The sequence below is a fragment of the Aphelocoma coerulescens genome, chromosome 12, assembly GCF_041296385.1.
Source record: "Aphelocoma coerulescens isolate FSJ_1873_10779 chromosome 12, UR_Acoe_1.0, whole genome shotgun sequence".
NCBI lineage: Eukaryota > Metazoa > Chordata > Aves > Passeriformes > Corvidae > Aphelocoma > Aphelocoma coerulescens.
In genome coordinates this window covers 17,708,445-17,723,877 of record NC_091026.1, presented here as the reverse complement: position 1 = coordinate 17,723,877, position 15,433 = coordinate 17,708,445, and the positions used below count along the sequence as shown (strand labels likewise).

Genomic DNA, 15,433 nt, shown 5'->3' with positions numbered 1-15,433 from the left:
AGCTGTGTATTGCTGCTGTGTTCAGCAGCAAGGTCCTCTCCCTGTAGCTGAGGTTCCTTACTGGGCCTCTTAGGCTCTGTTGGTTTGGTTATTTTTTTTAATAAGGTGCTGTGTAGATCCCATTGACCTCAGTTGTTGATTGGGATGCCTGACAGCCGGGAAATTAAGCCCCTTCTTTGTGACCGAGTTGAAGGCCAGATTTTCAAGGATTTTCGAATGCTTAGCACCCATAATTGGTAGATTTTTTTTTTTTTGGAAAAAGTTCACTTCTCATTTGGACATATAAATAAGGGTGAGAGATTATGATACTTGTAGCGACTGGTGCTGCTGGGATATAATGAAGTTTCTTTAGCACAACCTGACTAATGAGCTGGTTACTTTACTGTCCTGATAGGTTTTGTTCTTCTGCATTTCTGCCTTGTTTGCGGATGCTGAGCATTCCTGTATATTCTGCTCCTGCCGGAGAAACTTCCTTGCTTCAGCTGCATTTTTCTGTGTTCTCTATAGTGATTGTGAGGGACAAGGAGGGGGCAGAATGAGTTGAGTAAATTAGACAACTGTTGGAAAAAAAGGGGGACATGCAAAATCAAGTGTTCTACTTGCGTAATCTGTTTAACACCAGCGAGCCACGGAGCCTTGTGGGACACGGGAATAAAAGGAACATCTGTGCAGGCCACATGGCATGCTCTGGAGGAGCCCTCCATCCCAGGCAGCTCTGCTCTATTTGCAAATAAAAGCTCCGACCAACATCAAAAAGTTGAGGTGGATCCCAGCTGAAAGGGGAGAACAAATGTTACCACTTGGTGCAGTGAGGTTCCCCTTGCAAGCAGACTTTGTGGTCTTTTTAGGGATGCTTTGGACATGTGTTTCTAATGCAGTTTATTTAAAGGGGAAAAAAAGAGGAAGAAAGGGGGAAAAGGGAAAAAGGTTGTTTATTTTGGAGAAAAAATGATCTGTATTGAAACATTTTAGCTGAGCATCTTAAGCTGCAATCAAAATATATTGGGTAGAAATAAGAATAAGGATGCTAGGAGTTTTTTGGAGGGGGTATATTTTGTTTGGTTGGTGGTTAGTTTTTTTGTTTCTTTGTTTCCTTTTTTCTTTTTTTCCCCACCTGCATGTAGACATCCTGAGATCCCAAGGTTTTCCTTCCTGGTCTTACTCTCTTTATTTTGCTGCTGGTTCTGGTGGCTGGTAAACAGCTCCATGGTTAGGCAGAGCCCTGGGGAGCTGCTCCGGCCTTACTCCCCCAGGACACTCACCAGAGGGGAGGATAAACAAGCCAGCAGTACATTTTATTTCCATTTAGAACCTGTTAGAGTGCAAGGACATATCTAGTTTGGAGCTTTGCATTTTCTAGACAGGCTGTATTGTTTTTAACAGAGTCATGTATCAGCAAGCCGGGTAATCTGTACCAAGAAGGCACGTATTTTTTAATATGTAAATAGGAAAGGATGGTGTTTCATCTTTATTCCAATGTACCCAGGGTGGCAATAAAGCTTTTTAAATCCCTGTGAAACAGATTGTATATGGCAAAATTAATGTCTCAACTCTCCAAGTATTTTCTCTAAAATATTTGAATTTTTGCGTTTATTATGCCACTTGTTTAAAATAGCGAGCGATATCAGCCGTGCATTCAAAGCTTAATTGGTGGAACACAGATTTATTCTAATTTAAAACAGTCACTTAAAAACAGTTTTGTATATATGTATACATGGGCACAACTTTTCGTACAGTTGTCTGTTTTGGAGCAGTCTCTTAGGCACTGATGTACAAGTTGAACCTGTTTTCTTTTGAGCAACATGGCTTTGAGAAATCATTAGTTAAAACAGGGTTCTGTAGTTCCAGTGCAGTCAGTAAACAGCCTGACATGAGTCGTGCGTGAGATGATTGAAGTTCTGCCTTTGATCAGGCCTGGATTGTGCCAGGTGCAGTCCCGATGTGTGTGTTGATGCATGTGTGTATGTATTCATGTGCTGGTGAAAGCTGCTTTAATGAAAATTTGGCCAGGTAGCAAAATAATGTGTCCATCAGGGATTGCCACAGCAGGATGATGATGGAAGAGCAGCAAAAGGAACTGCAGCCATGTGCTCATCCATGTCACCCTCCCCAGGCACGGCATGGGTATCTGGAGATGCTTTGGATGGTTCTCCTTTTTCAGTCACATTTGTCATTCGTCTTTATTTCCTCAGCCCCTTTCTGATTTGTCCCGCTCCTTGCCATCTTTTTGTAAGGACTTCTCTGCCACCTGTTTTCTCTTTTAAACTGTTCTCATGCCCCCTGTGGTAGCAGTGGGATGTTTTGCAGCTTTGGGGGTTGCTGCAGGTAACCTGGCCAGATCTGTGTAGCAGTCCCTGACTCGCTCCGGTGGAGCATGGGAATTTCAGATACATTTTGTTTTGCAGCCACTTGCTTTTTCTCCCACTGCACCTCTTCTCATTCCCCTGTGCACACAGGGATGCATCTGCTGCCTGTCAGGTGTGTCCTGCCCATTGCAGAGCCCCCTTGTACCCAGGCAGCCCTTGGTGTGGGTGGCACTTCCAGCCTGTGCCACACAGGCACTGCTGGATGTGGTGCTGTTCCTTTAAAACGTAAACTCTTGACAACTCTTCAGTGCATCAGGGACTGCAGCCAGTTTTGCAGTTTGATGTAGGAAATGATGCTCTGGGTTCCTTCAAAAGCCCCAGGAGCAGGTGGACCCCGGGGTGGAGATGCACAGAGAGGGAAAGGTGAGAGACCTCATGCTGATGAGATGAAGTCCATAGTGGTCGGCCAGATCGTCTGAGCTGTGTGCCTCTGCCTTTGAGATTTAAATAGTGAAATATTAAAACTTGTCTTTCAAATCTGTTCAATATTACAAAGATTAATTTTTGTTGGGGGCAGATTAATAGGTTTCCTATTCTGATTAATACAGTGATAATAAAAACGTTGTGATTGCTGGAATTAATGAAGCCCAGATTCCTGTTTCAAGGTTTGATTGACTTTGTACTTCAGTTGTGCTAAAGCTGCTGCATCTCATTGCCCCTTATTGAGCTGTAGCCTTCGAAGAATCCGTATGGGATCAGGGCAGTGCAGAAGGTCTGTGTTAGAGGGGTGCATTGGAGGCCCTGTCAAAAAATCTTCAGGGGAAGAAGGTTTGCCAAACATTGATCAAGGGTTTTGCTCTTGTTGCAGCAGTGGTAGAGTTTCTGTGTCTTTAACCCAGCATGCTATTTTTATGAAAGTTGTAGAAGAGGAGTGGCCAACTCAAATGTGTGGGCACATCATTAAAAGCTTCAATTTGTCAATGCCAGATCGAACTCGAGTGTGTGGGTAGATCATTAAAGGCTTGAGTTTATCAGAACCGATCTATAATCTGTTCCTCTTCCTCCTCCACCCTTCCCCTCAGCAGTACGGGTTGTTTCTCCAGGTTCTCCAGCACTGAGGTCCATGGAGGTGCCTGAGCTGCCTCTGTGCCCCTGGGCTGTGCTGGGCTCCCTCCTGGCAGGCAGCTGCTGTGCTGGGCTCAGCCTGGAGCTGCTGCTGTGCCCAGAGCCAGCTGGCGCTGGGACACAGCTGATCCAGTGGGTTTGGAGGTCACCAGTGGGGCAAGCCCCAGAGTTAATGCTGTGAGAACTCATGTCTTTGGGAGCTCTCTGCTCCCATTAATCCAAGGGATTCAAAAGATGCAGGTGGGGCTGGGTGCAGAAAGTACATGGTGATCATGTAGGCTTTTTTCCCTTGGGAACTCTGGCTGAAGAGATGTTTTGTGGAGTATTATGGTGACGTCAGTTTTTGATGGCATAGGAAGCATCCATTTTTCCAGGTGCACTGTCAGAGTTCAGGCCAAGCTGGATGTAATATCTTTACCTCCTCCCAGTACTCCTTTTTATTCCTTGGGTAGAAGCTCTCTCAGCTTCCAAATCTGCTTGTTGGCACAATGGTGCCAAGATATTCCTTATGTTGAGGAAGAATGTGAGGAGTGATCTGCAGGTGAGGACAGTGCTTTGTACACTCTCGTCCTCATCCTTAGCAGACCATATGTATTATTTAGACAATAATTTTGCTTCAAAAGTCTCAAACATTAACTTTTTTTGGGCAATCATTAGCTCAAATGAGCCTCGATCCTCATCTTCTAAAGAGGGCTAATGATACTTCCCTGCTCTACAGATGCATCATGGATAAAGATTAGCAGTTGAATACTGTGGTGCAGCAGGTCAGCTGGAGAAATCTTGTCCCAACATATGCAGATGCAGCTTTCTGCTCAGCTACAAACCCATCTGCATATCTGTCATCAAGCACAGCAATAAAGCAAGGCTCGGATGTGTGTTTCTGACACTGCTCCATTGCTTCTCTCAAGTGCTCTGCCCCTCATGAATAAAATACAACCGATGCAGGATGCAGGTCATTTTTGGTTTGCAGGTATTTCAGAGTGTCTGAGAAAGAAGTCAGTTTTAGCATAAATGCTGTTTAAAAGCCCCTTTTGAATCTATTTTTATTGTGTAGCACAGTTTTGTAATAGGGTCACATAATCCCTATATTTAGATTTCTGAACTCTTGTGATCTTTGAGCCGTTGTGCATTCAGCAAAGAACAGGAGAAAGCCCCAGGGCCAGAGAAGTACCTGGATTTTGTCTTACAAAATTTCATGCAGTTGTTGCTAAGACAGAAGCTTCCAGATGTTCCTCAGGAAGGCTGCAGTGGAGTGCCAAAATAATTAACTCCATGAGATTAATTCGGGGATGGCAGTACTTGCCCCTGTCAGGGCGCTGGTGGATGTGGGAAGGCTGGGAACAGCCACTGCCTTGGGGATGCTGTTAAGGGTGAGGATTGGGGAATGAAGGGCTCAGAAGCACCACCACAGGTGATTTTTGCTTTCGTACTTCTAGTTTTTCAAGATTTTTTTTCCATTGCAAAGTTTGTTTTGTTCCCTGGGGTTTATGCTGCAGCTCCCTGTTGTGCAGAGGTCCAGGGAGCAGAGGCACTTCCAGGTGTTGGTGCATCCATTGTGCCCTTCCCCAGTCTGGGCAGGCACCAGAGCTGCTGTTTAAATCCCATTTGGCTTCATGGGTGTGATGCAGAACAGCCCTAGGAACACCTCTGGTTGTATTTCTGAGTATGAGTTGCTACTCAGTGCAGATATCTTATCAGTGAAGATATTATACATCTTATTTTAAAATACCCTTCTTAGTAAAATGGATGTTTCATTTGTACAGGGAGCATTTTCCTCTGAGCTAAGCTTAAGATCAATCTGTGTTACTGATAGCTGGGGAAAAAAACATACTAATTGGTATTTCTTAACTGATGTTTGCAAATTTTGCCTTTCTACCCTGAACATCAAATAGTTTTTATATGTTTTTCCTTATGTCAGAGGAAAGATTAGTTGTAACAAGAGATTCTACATTTTATTAAGGTTTTATGCAGTGAGTTAAGACAGAGAGTAAATAGTTCAGAAATTCAGAGAGTGTTATATTTTGATAATGCAAAGTAGGTTAAAGTATCTGGATTTTGTGCTCAATACAGTGTTTTCAGGCAGAATGTGGATTTGGATGGTGACACATTTTGGTATTTAGAAGGAACATAAGCTCTCCTGTCGGAGGAGCACGTTGCAAATGTGAAATAAGCATTTGTCTCTAAAAACCTTTCTTAATATTGTAAGTTTTGGTTTTATTTAAAGCCAAATAGAGTCTGCTGTGTGATAGTTTGATACATAGACATGCTTCTGTAATGCTCCCCCCAGCTCCAGCATTTATAACTACCTTTTGCTTTCAAGGGAAAATGATAGGCTTTGATATGATCCAAACTGAGTGAAGTTTTAAAACATGTTTTTGTCTTTCAGTCTCCTGAGAACATTTTTTCTGAGTGACTCCGGCTTCCAGACACATTTGCCATGAGAAGGGTTCCAATCCTTTCCTGTATTTGCCCTGAGTCATGAATGGATATGTGTGATGCCTACAAGTAAAACTGGTGAGTTGTCAAGCCTGAGTTTGCAATAACTCTCACTTACTCTTTCTTAGAAATTCTCTTTCCCTCATTCTTTTCTCCCCTTTTCAGTATGGTGGGGGGGGGGGGGTTGTATTGTCTGTGTTTAAAAGCAAGTCACCACTATTCTGAAAAAAACCCAAAGCAACCTTCATTGTAATGAAATAGCAGAAATACCAAATATTATCAATACAGAAAAAATACTCCTTTCCTTTTTTTCCTTCATCCCCTCAAATCCTATGAACTTTGAGATCTTCGGTGGTGAAACTGGAGTTCAGTCACGCAGGCAAAGCTCCTGCCCAAAACTGAAGCCTTGCAGGTAGACAGGATCTAAACAGAGCTTGTGTGGGCAATTTGTGTCATGATTAAATATGAATATGGAGAGGTCTCCTCACCATCATGTGTCACATGATGGACTCTCAAAGGAGCCATTGCCAACAGATAATGAGCTCCAGCGTTTGCTGCACTTGCATCCCAGTGACAAAATGGTGTCACTGGTGCACAGGAGAGCTGTCCTGCGGCGTGCGCGTCACCTTGGCGCTGCTGCCCAGCCTGGGGGACACGGGGACAAAGCCTTGAACAGCCTGTTTTGATCAAGCTCGAGAGGCTGGTAGAGTGAGACTCCTCCTCTGTTAAGGGCCATTTGCCTTTCCTGGTGGGGTTACCCACTGAGAAGCCCCTGGTCCCTTGCAAGGGATGGTTGTGCCTTTTCCAGCTGTCCCCATCCCCCAGGAACCTGGCATGGGGAGCTTTCCATGCCCACTCCTCTTACCTGCCTGCTCCTGATTGCCTCTCTTAATCACTGGGGTGAGAGGAGGGGCAATATTAGTTTGGGAAAACAAGAATCATCTCATTCTGCAGCAAAACTGGAAAGTCTGTGTAAGAAATCTTTCAAACACAGGAAATCTGCATTATTAAATTGTGTATGAATTGGGAGCGCAAATTGTTTTTTACAATAAATTCAGGTTTCTATTATATATCTAATATCCCTCTGCATGCTGGAAAGTGCATTTCAATTCAAAGATTATAAAACCCAAGAAATTCGCACATCAGTGAATTGTGATTTTATTTGATTTTATTTTTTTTTAAATTTCCTTTTTTTCTTTTTTTTTTTTTTTCCAGAGGTAGCATAATTACCATGTCATTTAGCAAAGATTATAATAGCTGTTCAGTTTTTACCGACTGGTATAGTAAACAGTTGAATAAACCCATATGGCAGCTCAAAGTGTGCATAGAGGAGAGAGATTCTTACAATTTCCTTCATGTCTGAATTACCAGCCTCACTGATACGACCGAGATCCCCAAATGGGGACCAATTCCAGACTTCTCCAGTCATGCAAAAATTTCTCACTGCTCTGTTGCATATGAATCAATTTGTTTTAATCACGGTGGTTAGGTAATTAATTATTTCTTTGTGCCTATGAAGTATGCATGGGAAACGTGGGGTTATGTGCAAGGTACATGCCTCGATTTAAAGCCCTCTGTGCATTTGCTTAATGCCTCTTTAGTAAATGTAAATAATGCCTGGGGTCAGAATCTCAATATCCAGGTATTGTTAAAGATCGAGGCCCTTCCAAGTCTGGCATGGGCGAGGTGTGGCATTGCTGGCTACTGTGGCAGCCCCATGGCACTTTGTGTCTGGTCTCAGTGTGGCAAACAGAAGGACCAGAATGCTTCAAAGCATCCTCTTGAAATACCAGGTTGAATTATGGAGGTGTGGAGCTGTGGCCAACCAGCATCTGGAGTAAAGACAAAGTGTTTGAGTAACGTGCCCTCTGGATACCTTCACTATTAAAAAATAAAAGCAGTGAGAAGAAGGATTGTTAACTCTCTCCAAATGCTGGCTTGAACAAAGAAAATGACTCGTGCTGTTCCTCCTAAAATTCACTTACTTCCAGTTATCTTAAAATTTTCATGTCACATAATAGCTTTAAAATACCTTCTGAATGCATTAGACTCTCTAGGTGCTTAGGAAATATTGCAGAATAATAATATGAAATGACCAAGCATTGAGCATTCCCACTGGAAAGGAGCAGTTGGCCCAAACTGGTGCTTGTGTTCATCTTAACCCTGATGTACAACCAGCCCTCCACCATAATTCTATCAAGAGATGGTAAGTTGCCTAGCAATGTGCTGACTGCAGAGGGTACGTGTCGAGCTAATTCAGTTTTTGTTCTCGTTTTCCTTGAGAGTTCAGCTTAAAGGAGTGATCCTTTCTCTGGCTGCAGCAAGAGCCACTTCTCAGCGGTCTCTCTTGTTGCCCACTCGAGTGTCCCTGGTGATGTCAGGAATTCATTCACCACCGTACGTGTCTTAAAAGTTTCCAGCTTATTGAGTAACCAAATGTGGTTTCTGCTGATTGTGTTGACTGAATGTGTAGGGCCTTTCGAAGAGGCAAGGGTTTAATTTAAAGCGTAGCATTTAGTTGTATACCATTTTATGGCAGGCAAAGGTCATCTGGGGTAAACAGCCAGAACAGTGAATTGCCCCATTGCAGCACCTTGGAAAATGAGACAGAAGGATAGAGTAAAAGGTTTTAACAAATTGCTCATAGTTATAAATTTTTAAAGTTGAGGAGCTGGTGCTGTGTACATTTTTAAATTGGAGATAACCATGCTTGTAGGATAAATTGAGTTAAGAACGGAACAAATAAAAATAAGGGGGTGGTACTAAAAGCCTGGTGGTGCTGCCGGCAGGGCTGGGCGCTGAACACCGAGCAGACGGCACGTTAGGGACCTGCTGTGTCCCTGCCCTTCCCACCCGGATTTGTGGGGACCTTTCCTTGTAACAGTGCCCCCTCCTCCCTCAGTCCTGGTTACAAAAAGGGCTGGATTTGCCCCGTGATGCCTCCTTTGATAACCAGGGAGCAAGAGCCAGAGGGGTCTGTCTGTGGAGCAGAAGGGGGTTCCCCAGTGGGTTGTGCTAACCCAGCTGTGTGTCAGTGGGGTGGGGGGAGCTCCAGGAGCCCAACCTGGCATCCCCTGGCAGAGCTGCTTGGAGGGAGAGGTGGCAGCAGCCTGGAGATGTCACTTGTGTCCTTGCAGGATCTCCCTTGTTCCTCATGGCATCAGTGGCTACAGAAAGACTTTGTTTTTCTGAAACTTTTCTGTCCGTGGAACTTTCTCTGTGGCAGGGGGAGGAGAGAAGAAGTAATTTTAACAATTTAATAAAGTACATAATGTAAGTTTTATAAGCTGGTGTGAATGCTCCTAAGTATTTTGGTCTTTTTTCATAACACAATGAACCTAATATTGGTAAAAATACAGATCTTAGCTGCCACCATAAAGAGAGGCTAGATTTAATAAACAGTTATGAATGTTGGCAGCTGCCTATCAGATTGTATAACATCGGCTATAGCACATGAAGACAGTGTCAACTTACATTTTATCTCAGAAGTATTTTCAAAGCATTTATTTTGCTTTCTCTTGAGTCCTTAACCTAATTCAAGTTATATAATTGGCGGAATATTTTTCCACACCGCTAATTGGCTGGGTGCCAGCGTGGAAACCATTGTATGACTTGATGATGATCAGGAATTAACATGACATTTGCGTGGTGGTAATGGAATACATTAGTAATGTAATTCATGACTGTAAGAAAGAGACCATCATCTCCCACCTCTGATCAGCAGGAGGGGCTGGGAGGATGATGAAATGCTCCCAGCAGGCACCTCACAGCAGTGGCTGGCCAATCTCGATGTCAAATTTAGTTTTAAATTCTTCAGACAAAGCTGTAATGCTTACCAATTAATTACTACAAATGTCAATTAAAAATCTACCAAATAATGCAGTAAGATTAAATTTCAATTAAAAAAATTACATTTAACAAGGAAGATACAACATTATTTTAATGAATTCTGCTGAAGGTGACAGTTTATCTAGATATATTTATACCGTGTAGGTGGATCTAAATTCATTGGATGATGTTAACCATGTTACTCAGTGTACATATTAGTTTTGAAAATTATTTCGACTTTGGCTATGTCCTGGAGGAGCTGGGGCATCAGGGGGCATTTCTCATCACCAGGAGAAGGGGGAATTTCACGCCTTCTCAGTAAAAAAATCTTCTCACACCTAAACTGAAGGCTTTAGTGTAGAATTCTATCCTAACCAAATTTGTGGTATTTTTCACTGCTTTATATTTAGAAAAAACAAATAGAGAATTTTTGTTGTGGTACTAGACAAGCCCTGACTTTTCTATGTCTATAATGATTTTGTGGGACGGTTTTTGAAGTAATCTGTTTTATCATACAAATAATACCTATTATTCCAATAAATCACATAACAGGAAAAGATTTTGCTGTGTGAAGGTGGTGAACTTTAAGTCCTGAGCAGAGCTTTTTTCTGCAAGGCTTCACCCTGGCTCGAGAGAGGTTGTGAATGCATGATTAAAATCGCCTCGTTGATACTTGAGATGCTTTAAGGGATATTTTGAACCAGGAGTGGCACAGCAGAGATGTCATGGGGTGTGTGAAGTTGTGAGTTTGCAGGTGTGTACCACAAACTCTTGTAAAGCACCTGTACCTCTTTGCATGCAGAGTGCTAACAGTGAAGAGTGAGGTTTGTAGCTGGAATTTTGTGTGGCAGCAGCTGTGTTTTTATTTCTCATTAGCCTGTTGGAGATGGAGGTGCTGATGCTTTGGGAAGGCATTTGGGAACGTAGTCACTGGCGTGGCACAGGGGCAGAGCTGGGCTGTGCAAGTGGCTATCTTGGTATTAAAGCATTTATGAGATCTGAAAAATACCTTGTCAGCTTCCTTGAACTTTCTTCTGAGAGCTTTTACTATGTTTTCACACCATCACATCTAGGTAAGAGGGAAGAGATAACTGAAGAAGCAGATTTTATGTGTCAAGCCAGCATGGAAAGAAGTCCCTCTCAGGGACCAGAGGCTCCTTTTCCTTGGCACTGTTTTGTCTGGAGCTATCAAATTTCAGCAGGTTTTAACTTAAAATAAAATATAAAAAAATACCGTGTGCATGCAGAAAATCAGAGAAGGCAAACAACTGCTCATGGCAGGCTAAAATAGTGAAATTCTCTTTAGTAGACAGGTCCCTTGGACACTGCTCAGGCTTTGCCCATTGGTGGGTGAATGCAGCAGGCATGATGTGTCTCCCTGCTGTAATTCAGATACCTCTGGGTATTGGTAACAGCTTTACAGGATCATTCCTGCTTTATGCTGTTATCTGATAAAACTATCACCAGCAGGAGATGGGAGACAGCCTTTTTTCTTTTCCTATAAGGGCCTCAGAAATGGATGATGTAGGAGTGTAAGAGTAGTGGAAACATTTTCTCACCAGTCCTCACAGACAGAAAGGTGATGGAGAGGAAGTCAGAGCAAGGCAGAATCATTTCCTCACCAGCAGCCAGAAAGCTTTAAACAAGGAGGCAGAGAGGGAAGAGTGGGAGCACGTAGCATCTTTCTGCCAGGAGATAATGGTGTGAGGAGCTCGTGGGTTTGGGGCACCCACTGGTCAGACAATTAGGTGGCAGCTGGAGTTCCTGCTCTTAAAAACCCATCTTTCCAGGGGCTTTCCTCTCTGCCCAGGACCAGTCATTTTCCAATTTAAGTCCCAGGAGGAAGCTCTTGCTCTGGCTGTTGATTGAGAAGAGGTGTATGTGGTACAGCAGGAAGCAAGTATCTTCTGTATCCCAGGTCCTGCTGCTCCCATGTGGAGCTTGTTCCCACCCCAAACACTCATGGTGTCTGGGCTCCACATTGGGGTGTCCCACATATGAACCCTGTGCCCAGCCTGAGCACTTGGGGTGATGTCCGGTCTCCTCCTGATTTCCTACAGGTGAAGGTTTCTGCCTTTGGTAGGGAAATGCTTCTCTCTTTCTGTAAGAGTTGGCCAAACACCTTGAAGGAAGACTGTCTTTGACTTTGGAGGAAATATTTATATCTCTTCGGGTTTTTCCTTTTTTTTTCCATAGTGTAGGGCTATGTCAGCTGTATTACACAGAGGGAACACTGAGCTGGGGGAGGAAACTTAAATAAGCTGCCCTCATATTGCCAGTTTATTCCCAGCTTTCATCCACTGATTTACATGCCATCTGAAATAAAAATACCCAGACTTCAGTAGTTTGTTTACCTTTGCTGATATCACTGTGGGGCGACCCGGGGAGATGTAAAAACTGTTCTTGCTCTGACATTTGCATGAGCCGTGAGGTTGGGTGAGAGGAGACAGACGCTGCAAAGTGAAAAGGCAACAGGGTTTATTAAGTCTTCATCTTACCCTGGTTTATAATATTTAGACAAAAGCAAATATCTCCAGGGAGGCCTTATGAAATGAGAGACCAGAGGAGGCTCTATGAGCTGATAGCAGATTCTGTCCTCGTCAGGTGGGCTTGGGTGGTGGGATGCTGAGGAGGGGGCTGCGAGGGTCAGGCACACAGGGGGGTCCTGGATTGCTGCTTGGGTAGTATTTAAAGTTACTTGTGTAGGACAAAGTCTTTATACTGTCATCGTGACAGTGCTCCAGGGGAGAACAGCCTGAAATGCTTTGTCTTCATTAATACTTCTTCCCAGCAGAGCCTTAAGAGATCGTTCTCACGTTCAGATATACAAGGAAACCGAATATAGAGTTGTTTGTCATGAAAATCCCATTTATATACAGCGGCTGTAAAATCCCAGATGCTGAGCGTACAGGGAGGCTGCTCTGTCATCAGCCAGTCGAGGGGAGAGTTGACTATAAAACCGAGCTGTAATTCCCTCTTGACAGGGGTGTGGTGGTTGTGTCTTCAAACAACTTCAAGAGCCTGCCCTGCCAAGCCTTTATGGATTTTGTTCTCACAAGCCAGGTAATAGATAAGTCTGAGCAAGGAGATAGATACAGATATAGATATATATGAAAGGAAGATCTTTGCTCTAGGAAAATATCCATCATTGCTTTTTAAAGTCTGGTTCAGGATTTCAGTGCAGAGCATCTGAAGTGTTTGGGGTCCTTCTGTTGCAAAGGAGGTGCCATGGGCCTGAGGCTGCTCTCGACATCTCCCAAGCATTCAATATCCCCTTGATTCCAGGGCAGCAGGATGTGACCCTCACAGAAAGACAGATGGCATTGGGGAGCTTGATGCTTATTGTTTTCAGCAGAGCTCTACTGGAACCAATAAAGTTGCTGCCACCACTGCTCGGAGCAAAAGTGGCTACAGCTGAACAAGAGACACAAAATTATCAATTAAAAAAGACATCGCCAAGCCCATTATTTTACTGTTGAAAAAACATCTTCCTTCCCAGTCTTGTTTTATCCCCACATGGAGTGAATCTTTGGGATATTAATGATCCACTGTCATGTTTGTTTAACATATTTTTTTGACAATGCCTTTTTAGGGTCGAAGCCTGAAGTTTTTCTGCATGTGTTTCAGCTAGGGAAAACTCCCAAGTGTCTCAATGGGGCCTCTTCTGAAACAAATGAAGACTAATTTTTCTCAGCTTAATTGGGAATTTCATCTGAATAAACAGAGAAAGGCCCAGGCTTTGTTTATATGAAAAATCATGAAACGCTGTTCTGCTGAGCAGCTGAATTGCTGCTGGCGGGCTGGTTCTCACCCGTGAATTTGGTGGCCAGAGCCCTCCACAGTGGCTCAGTTCTCACATGGAGCACCACCACCCCATATGAGCCTTCCTGCCTCGTACCTCGTTCACTGCAGGTGCTTGGGCATGGCTTGGGAGCTAAAGACAGTGTCATTTTTTGAGATTTGGCCTTAACCTGAAATTTCCATGTTTTTGTGGGTTTAAGTCAAACCTTAATACTACTTCAGAATAATGTTTTTGTGGTTTAATGTTCTTACAGTTTTTTACAGTGTTTCTTTTAAATTCTGTCACTGAAGTGTATGAGAGTTGACAAGTGTAAATATGTAGTTAGACAATTTCAAAAGTGTATTATTTACTGATCGACCATAATGGCTCCAAAGGAACCATTATACTCAATCATATCATGTCACTCTGTGGCACTTACTATGATGGTAATATGGATATGCATATTATTTTTTTGAAAGCATGAGAAGCATTATTGTGCATGTGTAAAAGCTGTTTTTAATTGTCAGTAGTGCTCTGAGCTTTTTTTAATACCAAGAATTTAAACCACCTATGGCTACCAGCCTGCAAATTGTGGAAGCAAAAATCCATGTCTTCAGGAGGATGGAAAAAGCCACGCTTGATATTTACAGCAATGCAACTGTGCCTCTCCTTGATATGGCTCTTTTATATCTTTATTAGATCTGAGGGCAACCTAGAACCCTAACCTGAGAGCTTGGCAGGTAAAAGCTTTCCATTTTATCTCTGCAGCCTTCATCTGCTCCTGTAAGCTCTTTCCCTGACTTCCTAATTGTGTTTGCAACATTAGTAAATGGCCCGTCCAAAAATACCACATGGTGCAAGTTGTGTTAATTCAGGGACCTTTTTTCTTTAAGGTGTCGCAGAAAATGTCTTTTTGTAGCACTGGGGCAGAGAAACAAGGAGAGAAGGCAGAATGAGAGCAGAATGTGAACACTGAACCATGTAAAATAAAAGAAAGAGACAAGCAGAGAGCTGGGAGGGCTAAATATGCTCCAGCCTTTCTGAAGAGCTGGTTTCAGGAGAGAGAGAGAGAGAGAGAGAGAGAGAGAGAGAGAGGCAAGAGAGCATAAGCAGGAGCTTGCTTGTTAGAAAATGTCTTTTGTGGAGAAGATGGGAGGAGAGTTTGAGTTTTACTGACTATAGGTGAGGAGCTAAGGTGCGAATTTGGCATGGCATACGGCAAATTGATCGTGGAGCAATAATTAGAGAGAGGAGGAGGAATCAGAAGTGTTTCTTAACTTAGAAACAAGGATGTGACTGGCTGCTGGCTGTTGCTACTTGGAAGCAGGTAAAAAAGAAAGGAATCGGTTGGGCAAAGTTCTCACCACAGAAGACACAATGAAGGTGAAATCCAGCTCGTGGTTGTTGAAGAGAGATGCAGGAAGGGAAAACTCAGTGTTGTCCAAGAGCTCTCCACTGTCCAGCCAGGCAGCGATCCCTCTGCAGGAGCTGTTCTGGGGCTGAGTCTTCCCTGGGTGTGTCAGTGGGAAAACCTGCCACTGGAAATGCATTTTGCTGTTAATACGGAAGATTACCCATAAGATACTAGAATGAGCCAAATTTGAATAGTTCAGGAGAGGAAGGACACACATGGGTCTTGAACTGGTAACAGCCAGATTTCCTTGCAACAATTTTTAAATGAATGAAACGAACGAGTTTTATGTGGTTGGGGTTTTTTTTCGGTGTTGTTTTTTTTGGGACTTCTTGTTTGTTTGGGTTTTTGTTGTTGTTGGGTTTTTTGCTAATTCTGCAGTAATTCTAACTTGTCTCTCTTTCTGAAGTTGTATTAAAACCGGTTGTTCTCTTTTGAAATACTGAACAAGAAATATAAAAACAAATAAATGTACTCTTACTATTTCTGTCCTTGACCTACATAAACAGCTGTATAGTCATGCTCAGTCTTGTATTTGTGAAAAGT

At 43.1% G+C, this 15,433-nt stretch overlaps 1 protein-coding gene across 6 annotated transcripts in view; it reads left to right on the top strand.

Moving 5' to 3' along the window:
* The window catches only part of FOXP1 (forkhead box P1), a 398,607-nt gene that overhangs the window by 54,824 nt on the left and 328,350 nt on the right, over positions 1 to 15,433 (top strand). For all 6 annotated transcript variants that reach the window (XM_069027474.1, XM_069027475.1, XM_069027476.1 and 3 more), the window contains one exon: positions 5,818 to 5,945. The gene's annotated coding sequence lies outside the window, so the exon portion shown is untranslated. The remainder of the gene's footprint in view (positions 1 to 5,817; positions 5,946 to 15,433) is intronic.